Consider the following 10,766-nt stretch of genomic DNA (forward strand, 5'->3'; position numbering starts at 1 on the left):
GGTAGGGAGGGGGTGTCTTAGTCATACATGCCAAATCTCCGGGAAAGTCCGGGAGACTCCCGAAATTCGGGTCAGTCTCCCGTGCTCCCGGGCAAGCTGGCATTTCTCCCGCATCCCAATCTCACACCGAGAATCGCGTCATTTGACTAGATTCTCGGTGAATCACGCCATTTTGGAGGGCGGGACGAGGCCAATCGCGTCATTTTGGCCCCGCCCCCCGTGACGCAAATTATGTTTTCGCGGGGGGGGGGGGGCAAAATTATGCGATTGGTCTCGTCCCGCCCCCTTCCGCCCTCCAGTCACGCCCCCTCTCCCGGAAACAAGTTGGTAAGTATGGTCTTAGTACGTGGGTGGGGGGTAGGCTATTAATTTAATGGTTTAGGTGGTGGGGGTATTTATTTAATTGGTGCTATTTTATTTGTGGGGTGTTGGTGGGGCAATTTAATTTATTGATGGGGCTTTTCAATTTAATAGTGGGGTCTATTAATTTAAGGTGAGGTGACGGGACCTTTAATGCTGGGGTGGATTGCGGCTATTAATTAACTGTGGGGCTGAGTTTGGGGAGGAGGGCTAGTTATTAAATGTGAGTATGAATTATTTAATGCTGGGGATGGTTGTAGGAAATGTTTATATTTATTAAGCGTAAATGCTATATACTTTTTTGCTGGGGCTGCTTGGAGGGACGGAAATAGGTTTACTTATTAAATAGGAAAACTATTATTTTAATGTTGGGGCTGGAAGGAGGCCTAATTATTAAACGTGGGTGCTATTGGTTTAATGCCAGAGCTGGTTGGAGTTTTCTAAATTTCATGTACTCTTTTTTTTTCCAAAATAGGGCAAAAATAATGTTTTCATTACATAATCATATAATTATGTTAATTTGTTGTTTATATTTTTTTTTATTTTGTCACATTTGTACTTATGTTATTGTGTTGTATATTCTAACAGAGTGATGGGCAAACTGATACACTTCACGGGCCACGCTTACGGCCCTCTAACCTTCAAAAGGGACGCACGTTACCCATAATCTCAGTGATTACCTTAATTTAGGAAATACACCTATTTGTGATAACATATCAGCAGGCATTTTAATGGAAGATGTTACACACATGTTACAAGCTATGACAAATATGACAACTCAATGTAACTTCTACAAGACCAGATTTTCCACCAGCATTTGGAAGTTAGGTGAAAGGCTGGAACAATGCAAATCTGCAGAGAGGAACCAAAAATACACACAAAAAACTTTTCAGCACACTGGTGCATCACAGGGTCCTCCTAAACATTCCTTACCTTACTTTAATGAAGTAAGCAGGAATCCTGTAGCTCTTTTCAAAGAAGGAAGGAAGGACACCTTGTCGGGCTGACTGCGTGTGCCTCCTCTTCTGATCTCAGATCTGCTGCTGGCGCTGGGTGACCTCCCTGCATGGTGCTCATGAGGAGTTCATGTTGTTATTATCTTTTATTTATAGTGAGCCAGAAAAGGTCTGCAGCACTGTACATGACATATACAGTAGTACATCAGAAAACAGACAGCAATGGTCCATAACACGTTATATAATACATGAAAACCAAAATAATACAAAGATATACTGATTAAATAAAAAATACACATGTAACTTGGTAATACAGATCAAATTGAAGTAGGACTGAGCTCAAGAAAACAGGGCTAAGAAAGCAGTCCTAGATATACAGAGGGTGATGGAATAGTAGAAGGAGAACATAAAGAACGAGGGCTCTGCTTGTGAGAGCTTACATCTTAAAGGGGAGGGGAAGTCACAAATAAGGTGGTACTGTGTGGGGAGGGGGGGGGGGCAAAGGAGTTAGGCTTGAATAAAGGAATTAGTCTTAAGGGTATGCTTGAAGTCTTGGAGAGTAGAGGCTAACCTGATAGGGCCTTGGAGTTCCTCCAGCAGCTGGGGAGCAGCCAGGGCGAAGTCCTGGAGGTGGAATAGCTAAGAGGTAATGTTACGAGCCCTGGCGGTTCCCCTAGCCACCGCGACTCGCTCCCCTCAGCTGCCTGCGTCCTGGGCGCCTCCTTGACGACCGGGACGTCACTTCCGGTTACTGGCCTGGCCGTTGCTAGGGCAACGTCCTGGACGCCAAGCTGCCTTCGTCCTGGTGGGGGGGATTAGCCGGGCGCATGCGTAGTGAGGGGGAGGCTAGTTATCTGTCTCCTGGGGCTAATTATATAATTCTGTGCCTCCTAGCTGGTGATTGGCTGCTCTATGTATTTAAGGCAGGAAGGACTTAGCCTCCCTGCCGGTTATAGCATTCAGTTCCTGGCTGCTAACCTGCTGCTGTTCCGTGTACCTAAACTTCTGGATTGACCTTTCTGTGTATGACCTTTGATTTGTTCTTTGGACTGTGATTTATTGCTGGTGACCCTGACCACTGCCTGTGACTCAGATATCCTGATTTTCTGCCGGCCTTGACCCTTTGCCTGCCTCGTTGCCTGCTTATGCCCTTAGACCTCGGGCTGTTCCTGATTATGCTTATCTCCTGCCATCCCCCTCTTGTCCACGTTACGGTATTATCCATAAGCTTGTACTACACAGAGCATAAGCATAAGCATCTGAGTACCTGTGAGTGCGACAAGTTCTATGGGAAAGGCGGCTGCTATAGTTGAAGACCTCTACCACCTGTTCTGCAAGCTTATGACAATAGCCATTAGCCGTGACAGGTAATCAGTGTAGTAGTGAGGCAGCGGTCAATGTCAGAGTGGAGGGGGCGGCAAGGAGTGTGGGTAGAGATGAGGTTGGACATGTAGAGGGGAGGGACGGTTGGTTGAGACTCAAGCTTTGTAGGTCAGTCTGAGTTTAAATGTAATCCTGTAGGCTTTGGGGTGCCAATGTAGCGACTGGCAGAGAGGGACAGCAGAGATAGAGAAAGAAGTTAGATGGAATAGAATGTTCTTCCTGTAGCTCAGAAAACAGGGGGGGAAGTATTATTTTTGTCCATATCATTTAAAAAATGTATATAAACAGCCAGCCAGTCAAGAACCAAAGGAATGCCTCACTTTGTTTGAACAGGCATTCCTAATACGCTGGAGAATAGTCGCGTAAGTCAACTCAGGAATTATGGCTCTGTGTCCAAGAACATTGGTGGCCTCAATCCAGTAACGATGATTTGAAATGAGAAAGTCTTGCTGTTATGAATTAGTTGGTATAATACCAAAAATGATGAATGATGAAACACCATCAGGGTTAAGGGCTAGGCCGCAGGATGTGGAAATTCAGACCAACTTCATAAAGGAGGGTATCAAATGATGAAGTGATCCAGTAGACCCAGTGACATCAGCAATCTAAGCATGGGGTATCACTAAATTAAGTGATGTGTACAGATGAGATGCAGAGCAGTATATAGCTGCAACCTTCTCAATCCGTAGTCAAGCCACACACATGTACCTTATTTTTATTATCGCTATAAGATTTGGGTCTGCACTATATACCTTTATTTCAAATGACCCCTAATAAATAAATCATACATCAGCAATTGTTTTCATAACCAATTTGCCCTACATGACAACAGCGATGGAGTGCTTACTGACACTTTGATCCGCCATCTGCTTGGAAAACAGACTTCAAACAAATGCGGCGCATCAAGAGGCCGTCCGGCCAAAATGGCGTCACTATAGAGAGCGACACTGTCATTGCTGGTATTAAGGTGCAATGTAGAACGGTTTGTAAAATAAAAACCTTGTACCACCAGTACACCCGTCGCCTCCTTAAATGAGCACCTTAATAACAGCAATGACAATGTCGCTCTTTATAGTGATGTCATTTTGGCCTGGGCGGCCTCTTGATGGGCCGCATTTGTTTGAAGTCTGTTTTTCAAGCAGTCGGGCGAAACACACTGTCGGTAAGCACTCCATCGCTGTTCTCATGTAGGGCAAATTGGTGTTGGGGTTTCTGTAGTCGGTGAAGTGACTACGACCGTATTACTATAGGGGGCACTCTAGGGCTGAAATGATTAAAACATATATTTTGGTAATATACATTAAAATCAAACCATGTTTTTGGTACATAGGCGAAAGATTAAAAACAAGAATGTGATAAGTGAATGTGCAGGTGAAATAAAGTATTAAAAATAAACAGTCAGTCTTTTACTGTTTATAATCATCATCATCATCATTATTATTAATTTATTATTAATTTTTATTTATAGGGCGCCACTAGGTGTCCGCGGCGCCGTACAGGGACAAACAAAATTACAATATGAGGTGAGACAGCACAGTACAGTAAACAATAATCACAATAACTCAGTGAGCTCAGGGCACAGCTAGAGGGGGGAAGAGGAGAGGGGATGGTCTGCCAACAATGGCACCTAGGAGGGAGGGCACGGATGAGAGGGAGACCCCCAGGGGGAAGAGGAGGGAGCGAGAGGGGGCGGGGGAAGAGGGTCCTCGAGGAGGAAGCAGGGAAGCTGGCGAGCAGAGTTGAAAGTGGAGAAGACAGGAGGAGAGAAGACCCTACTCAAAGGAGCGTACAATCTAAGGGGTGGGGTAGACTGACAGAGAGACACAGGGGAGAGAGGGAGAGAAGGAGGAATAGAGAGGGGGAGGGGAATGAAGGAAAGGAGAATGAAGGGGAAGAGTCAGTAGAGCAGGTAGGGAGTTAAGTAGGAGACTGAAAGGCTTTAAGAAAAAGGTGGGTTTTTAAACACCGTTTGAAACTGGACAGATTGGGGGAAGTTCTGATGGAGGGAGGGAGCTTGTTCCAGTGGAGGGGGGCAGCGCGGGCGAAGTCTTGGATACGCGCGTGGGAGGAGGTGATCAGGGGGGAAGAGAGGCGACGGTCATTGGCCGATCTGAGAGGGCGGGATGGAGCATGAATAGAGAGGAGGGAGGAGATGTAGGGTGCTGTGGAGTTGGCGAGGGCCTTGTATGTAAGAGTGAGGAGCTTGAACAGGATTCTGTAGGGTAAGGGGAGCCAGTGAAGGGATTGGTAGAGGGGGGAGACAGAAGAGGAGCGGCGAGAAAGGAAGATAAGCCTAGCGGCAGCGTTAAGTACAGATCAGAGGGGAGCAAGGTGAGAGTGGGGGAGGCCAGTGAGGAGGAGGTTACAGTAGTCCAAGCGGGAGATGATCAGGGAGTGAATGAGGCATTTAGTGGCATCTTGGGAAAGGAAGGGCAGGATGCGAGCGATGTTCCGCAGCTGGAAGCGGCAGGATTTAGCAAGAGAGAGAATGTGGGGGCCAAAGGAGAGAGAGGAGTCGAGGATGACCCCGAGGCAGCGAAGTTTGGGGACAGGGGAGATAGAGGTGTTGTCGACAGTGATAGAGAGGTCCGAATGGGGCGGGGAGCGAGGGGGAGGGAAGACTATGAGTTCGGTTTTGGTGAGGTTAAGTTTGAGGAATCGAGAGGACATCCAGGAGGAGATGGCAGAGAGGCAGGCGGACACCCTAGAGAGGAGGGAGGGAGAGAGATCAGGAGAGGAGAGGTAGATTTGAGTGTCGTCAGCGTAGAGATGATAGTTGAGGCCGTAGGAGCTGATAAGTTCACCTAGGGAAGTGGTGTATAGAGAGAAGAGTAAGAGTCCCCATCATCATCATCATCAATATTTATTTATATAAGGCCAGCAAATTCCGTAGCACTTTACAATCAGTATTTATTTTTATAATATTTATTGATTTGTTATCTTTATCAGATGACATCACAATCAGAGTACACTACAGTGCTTGTATAGAGAGCGTTTATCCCGAATGTATCATCATTTTAGTAGTATCTGTCCATTTTTGTGTCCTCAGCGCTTAGGCATCCCAGTGTCACTATCTCATGATTATAAATATTAGGTTAATTTCCAGATATGAAGACAAACTCCTGTTGGGCTAGTCACCAAAAATAAAACACTGAGTAAAGGTCTCTGTATCTATTGTTTATGTTTTCAAGTATTACGGTACTCAGGTACCGTAATAGTATTCTTCTTTAATTATACTAGTATCTGTACATATACAGATTAAATATACATAGAATGTGTGAAAACATTAAACTAAAGCTACATAGAAGTGTTTGGGAAGCATCAGATGTGGTCATTGTCCATTCTCACACAATGATATGACCACGTTATGAAGATAAACAAAACAAAAAAAATAAGGAGTGTTCACACAACAAGGAAACGAACCAAAGCAAGATAAATGCCATTGCTTGTGTACTTAATGATATCATGTATTTGTTGATGTGTTCACCAAGTGCTGTGTATGCTGCCTTATACAGAGGATTATAAGAATAAAGTTTCTAATTGCAGATTATTCCCAGATGTATATTTGAGCCACAATGCTGAACAATTGGAGGAATATGACACCACCTATTGTTACACTAGATGAACCAGGAAATGATTGTATAATAATTTGTTCATTCCTTAAACAGTTCAAGTAGAGGAAATGTGGGTTTATTATGGTAGAGAAGCAAAAATTACTCTTTAAACATTGTCCTTAACAAAGGTAAGATACACCCCAAAGGTCTCTGTCCACCTGGACTACAGATTTCCAATGACATAATCAGGGTCTTGCAAAACTAATGCATATAGGGGGAAAAGTTCATTCTGACAGCTGTACAATATGATACAAGCTATACCAAAGCCATGGGCCTATTATCACTGCTCCTAAAGTAGTCAAGGCCCTAGAGATGGTGAGTTTCCCAGTGAGAGCCTACCAGACCAAGATTTGTGACTCTCCTGTGGATTTAGAGGCATTAGAACTGCTCCATACCATAAAAAAACAATGACTTGTTATTAGGACTCTGTCATTGGGGGCAGCACAGTGGCTTAGTGGTTAGCACTGAAGCCATGAGTTTGATTCCCCACCATGTCCTTATCTGTGTGGAGTTTGTGACTTCTCCCCGTGCTTGCGTGGGTTTCCTCCGGGTGCTCCGGTTTCCTCCCACACTCCAAAAACACACTAGTAGATAAATTAGCTGCTATCAAATTGACCCTAGTCTCTGTTAGTCAGTGTGTGTATGTCAGGGAATTTAGACTGTAAGCTCCAATGGGACAGGGACTGATGTGAGTTCTCTTTACAGCGCTGCGGAATTAGTGGTGCTATATAAATAGCTGATGATGATTAGTTGGTATTTGGCTTGCAGTACCTCTTTACCACCACAGGTGCTGCTGTTTAAGCTTTTGAACATTCCACGTCGCCTACAGAAGTTACCTCCTTCCCTGACCTGTTTTACTTCTTTATGTAACTGCCTCAGGCAGTTTTCCTTGCAGCTCTTGGTTTGTTCCTGGCTGCTGCTGTTTGCTATCCTTGTGAATAACCTGCTCCAGTTTGTTTCTTTGGTGTGACCTCTGCCTGTGAACTGATCATCCCTGATTGCTGCCTGGATTGACCCTTTACCTTTGATCCCAACTATGCATATTGCTGCCTGGATTGACCCTTTGCCTATGACCCTGACTACTCATATTGCTGCCTGGATTGCCTCTGCTTGTACTGTGTTGCTCTCCAGTGCCATCTCCACACAGGACACAACTGGCATTACACCCAATCTTGAATCTGTGTTACTATAGCCTGAACCAGGGTTTCCAAAACCCAGTCCTCAGGGCTCCCTAACAGTGCAGGTTTTCTGGATCACATGTGACATAATTAGGACCACCTGTGGATCTGTTACAATGTGTCAGTGAGTAATGAATACACCTGTGCTCCAGCAAGGAGATAAGGAAAACCTGCACTGTTAGGGAGCCCTGAGGACTGGGTTTGGGAAACCCTGGACTGAACCATTAATCACTCCCTACATCTGTGGCTCAAACCTGGTTGACCTGCTACCTTGCACTGTGGTTAACCCTTCATATCCTGGAACTGTTGTTGCTATGTGTGAGGATATCACCCTTAGCTCTGATGGCAGTTACCCTCTGTGGGATTCAACTCACTCGGGTAGACCAGAATATATCCAAAATAAGACTTTATTACGACAGCACAACACCACAAGTCTTTCACAAGTTACAGGGTAAATGGTAGCATGTATCCTCCAGCAGCCTCTTGCAGTCAGCACTCCAAAGTAATAATCTCGGTCTCTTTGAGAGTCTTATACTCCAGCAATATCACCACTACCGATTAGCAAAACAGTTAGGGTGTCCCCCAGCCTGGGTTACTGGCTCACACCGACCCTGTCCTGGTAGGGTTTCCTCCAGCGGCACCACGATGCCTGGCCCAGAGTCCTTTTTGCTGATGTCTTGTACACCAGGATCCTTCAAGTTAGAATAGCTCCCCTGGCATTCTCCTGTCCCTATATTCTTCGTTGTATACACAGGAAGTAGAGTCAAATGTCTCAAACTTCCCCCTTACAGCAGGGGTCTCCTCAGTGGACACCTTATTATACAATCGAATGGCTTGGGTCAATTAGTTATTTTGGCTAGATACACTAAACATGGGGTAACAATATCACATCAGGGAATAACACTGCACGCTTACATGAAACAATAAGACTTTTGACACATTGTATCAGCAGTGTTACACCATCTGAATCCATTACATACATTTTGATATAATAACATTTATATTGATACTTATTGATACATTTCCCAATGCTATTTCAGCTAATATATTACTGTGGAGGCACATTGCATATCATTTAGAAGTTCTAACCTCATTACCTCTCAGATTACTTGTTGACCTACCTAATTAACATGGGCTGCCAGCTAGTTAACTCAGACATTGTTCTGGTTACAAACCAAATCTAAGCTGCGCCTCATAACAATGGACATTTGAGACAAATGGTAATCACATTAGCTAACACAAGCAAAATGACTGCTGCTGTCCTGTTATTTTCACATAGTATGGCAATGTTCTTTATATTTAAACTACATACAATATTGCAGGTAATAGCAAGGACAAAATGTACCTAAGAACATGTATTAATAATACACATAATACACCGATGCTCTGGTGTGTTTACTTAGACTGGGCCAAGGATTAAAAAGTACATTAAACCGTGAGAAACGGGTGATGACTACAAAGTTCTCAGTCCAGTAGCACCCCATTCCCTCACACTATGGACTAGCCTTGCTATTTCATATGTTTGAAGCACACCATTGCGTATACTGAGTTGCTGTCTACGGGTTGTCTGCACCAATTGAGTTTTCTATCTGTACCTGCTTAAATAAATGTATTTCGTTTTATTCTGTGTTCCCTGGAGTTCATACTAGGAATCATAACACTTGTGTGAATGGTTCAATGGCATCCTTAAAGGCATGCTGAAGGCCTAGAGTAGCTCTGGACATTAGCAGGGGAAATACCTTCTCAAAATTGGTATTTGCATACTAGAGGTGCCCCAGCAGTCCTTTGAGTTGCTGTTCTAACAGAAAGTATGGGGATCCCTGGAGTCATGAAAGGAACATTGGGAGTATGAAATAGAGGACAAAGGAACCTTACCATATCCTACATTCTAGCGTTTCAAAACAGGTTCAGTAGAAGGACTTTCCTCAGGCAAGAACACCTACATAGCTTAACATTTCCAGGACTACACTGAGAATGAGCAAATCTTTGTACTAACCCCACTCCCCAAATCTGTCTGCAGGCCAACTGAAAGGGACACTGCCTACTTGTCCACAAACTCAATGACAATTAATTAGTGACCCAGGATAAAAGTTGGAGAAAGCAGCAGAGTATGGAGCCAGTAAGCCATGACATTGTTCTAGTAGATCGGCAACAAACCCACAGGTACAAGGGTACCCCTGTACTTTGAAAAAGGCCTATGTTTGAGAGTCGCAACGCATCGGTGAAGTGCGTTACCAGTTCAGAATGACTCCTATACCTGTTTGCCATTAACATCTTCGAGGAATAACAGCATTGATTTTGCGGCATGTAACATTTGATTTCCAATGCATATTGTTCCTGTGTTCCGGTAGGAGTACACTTATACCGTTTTAATTTTTATCATTAAATATTCCAAATGTACTGCATTAGATTCCTTTTTGTTTTGTTTCCTATTGTACCTGTGGGTTTCTTTCCGATCTACTGGGACGTTGATAAAGTAGGGCCTCTTTGAGGGCGTTTATTCCGTGAAGTGGTGATTGACACAATATTATCTATATGCACCTATACAAGCAGTTTGTTGGTGGAAGTACGATGAGAAGGAATACATCAAATTTTTTTCAATCTCATGGATTTATACCTATGAAGAATTTTTATTAGATATTTTGACACACAGTATTGCGCTATTATTTCTTAATTTCTCTTTTATGTATGCAACCCTCTGAGGCTCGAAGAAGAATCATTGTGTGTCAAAACCCCTGAATTTGAGTACAATTAGCTTTTTCTGTTTTTTCTTTTGGGTGATAAACAGCGCAGAATAATTAATTTACATTGTATCTATATGTCACGACTTGTGTGTTAGTTAACAGTGAATTTGACTGCCGAGTGGATTTTGAAGCGCTGAAAGGGTTGTCAATTTTTTTTATTTTTTTTAAGAAAGAGATCTGGTCAAACTCTCACGGCACCAAAGTGGTTATGTTTCAAGATGGTCCAACTGCGTAACCTCTATCCTATAGAGATTATTTTATCTTAAAAACAAACCCCTACCCCTAAATTTGAGCTTCAATGGGATGCAGCTTTAGGCAAACCCCAGGAGGAGGATACTTGGTCCAATATAAGGGAAAAAGGTTTGGAGAACCTGTAAGTCACGTTAAGGATAACTCGTACAAGGTATATTATAGATGGAGCTTGTTTTCCACCAGGCTACATAAATGTACACTTCTCCGCCTCCCCTGAATGCTGGAGGGGCCGGATAGGTACCTCATTCCACATATGGTGGTCCTGCCCTAAAACTGCAG

This window comes from Mixophyes fleayi, chromosome 6, assembly GCF_038048845.1.
Source record: "Mixophyes fleayi isolate aMixFle1 chromosome 6, aMixFle1.hap1, whole genome shotgun sequence".
NCBI lineage: Eukaryota > Metazoa > Chordata > Amphibia > Anura > Limnodynastidae > Mixophyes > Mixophyes fleayi.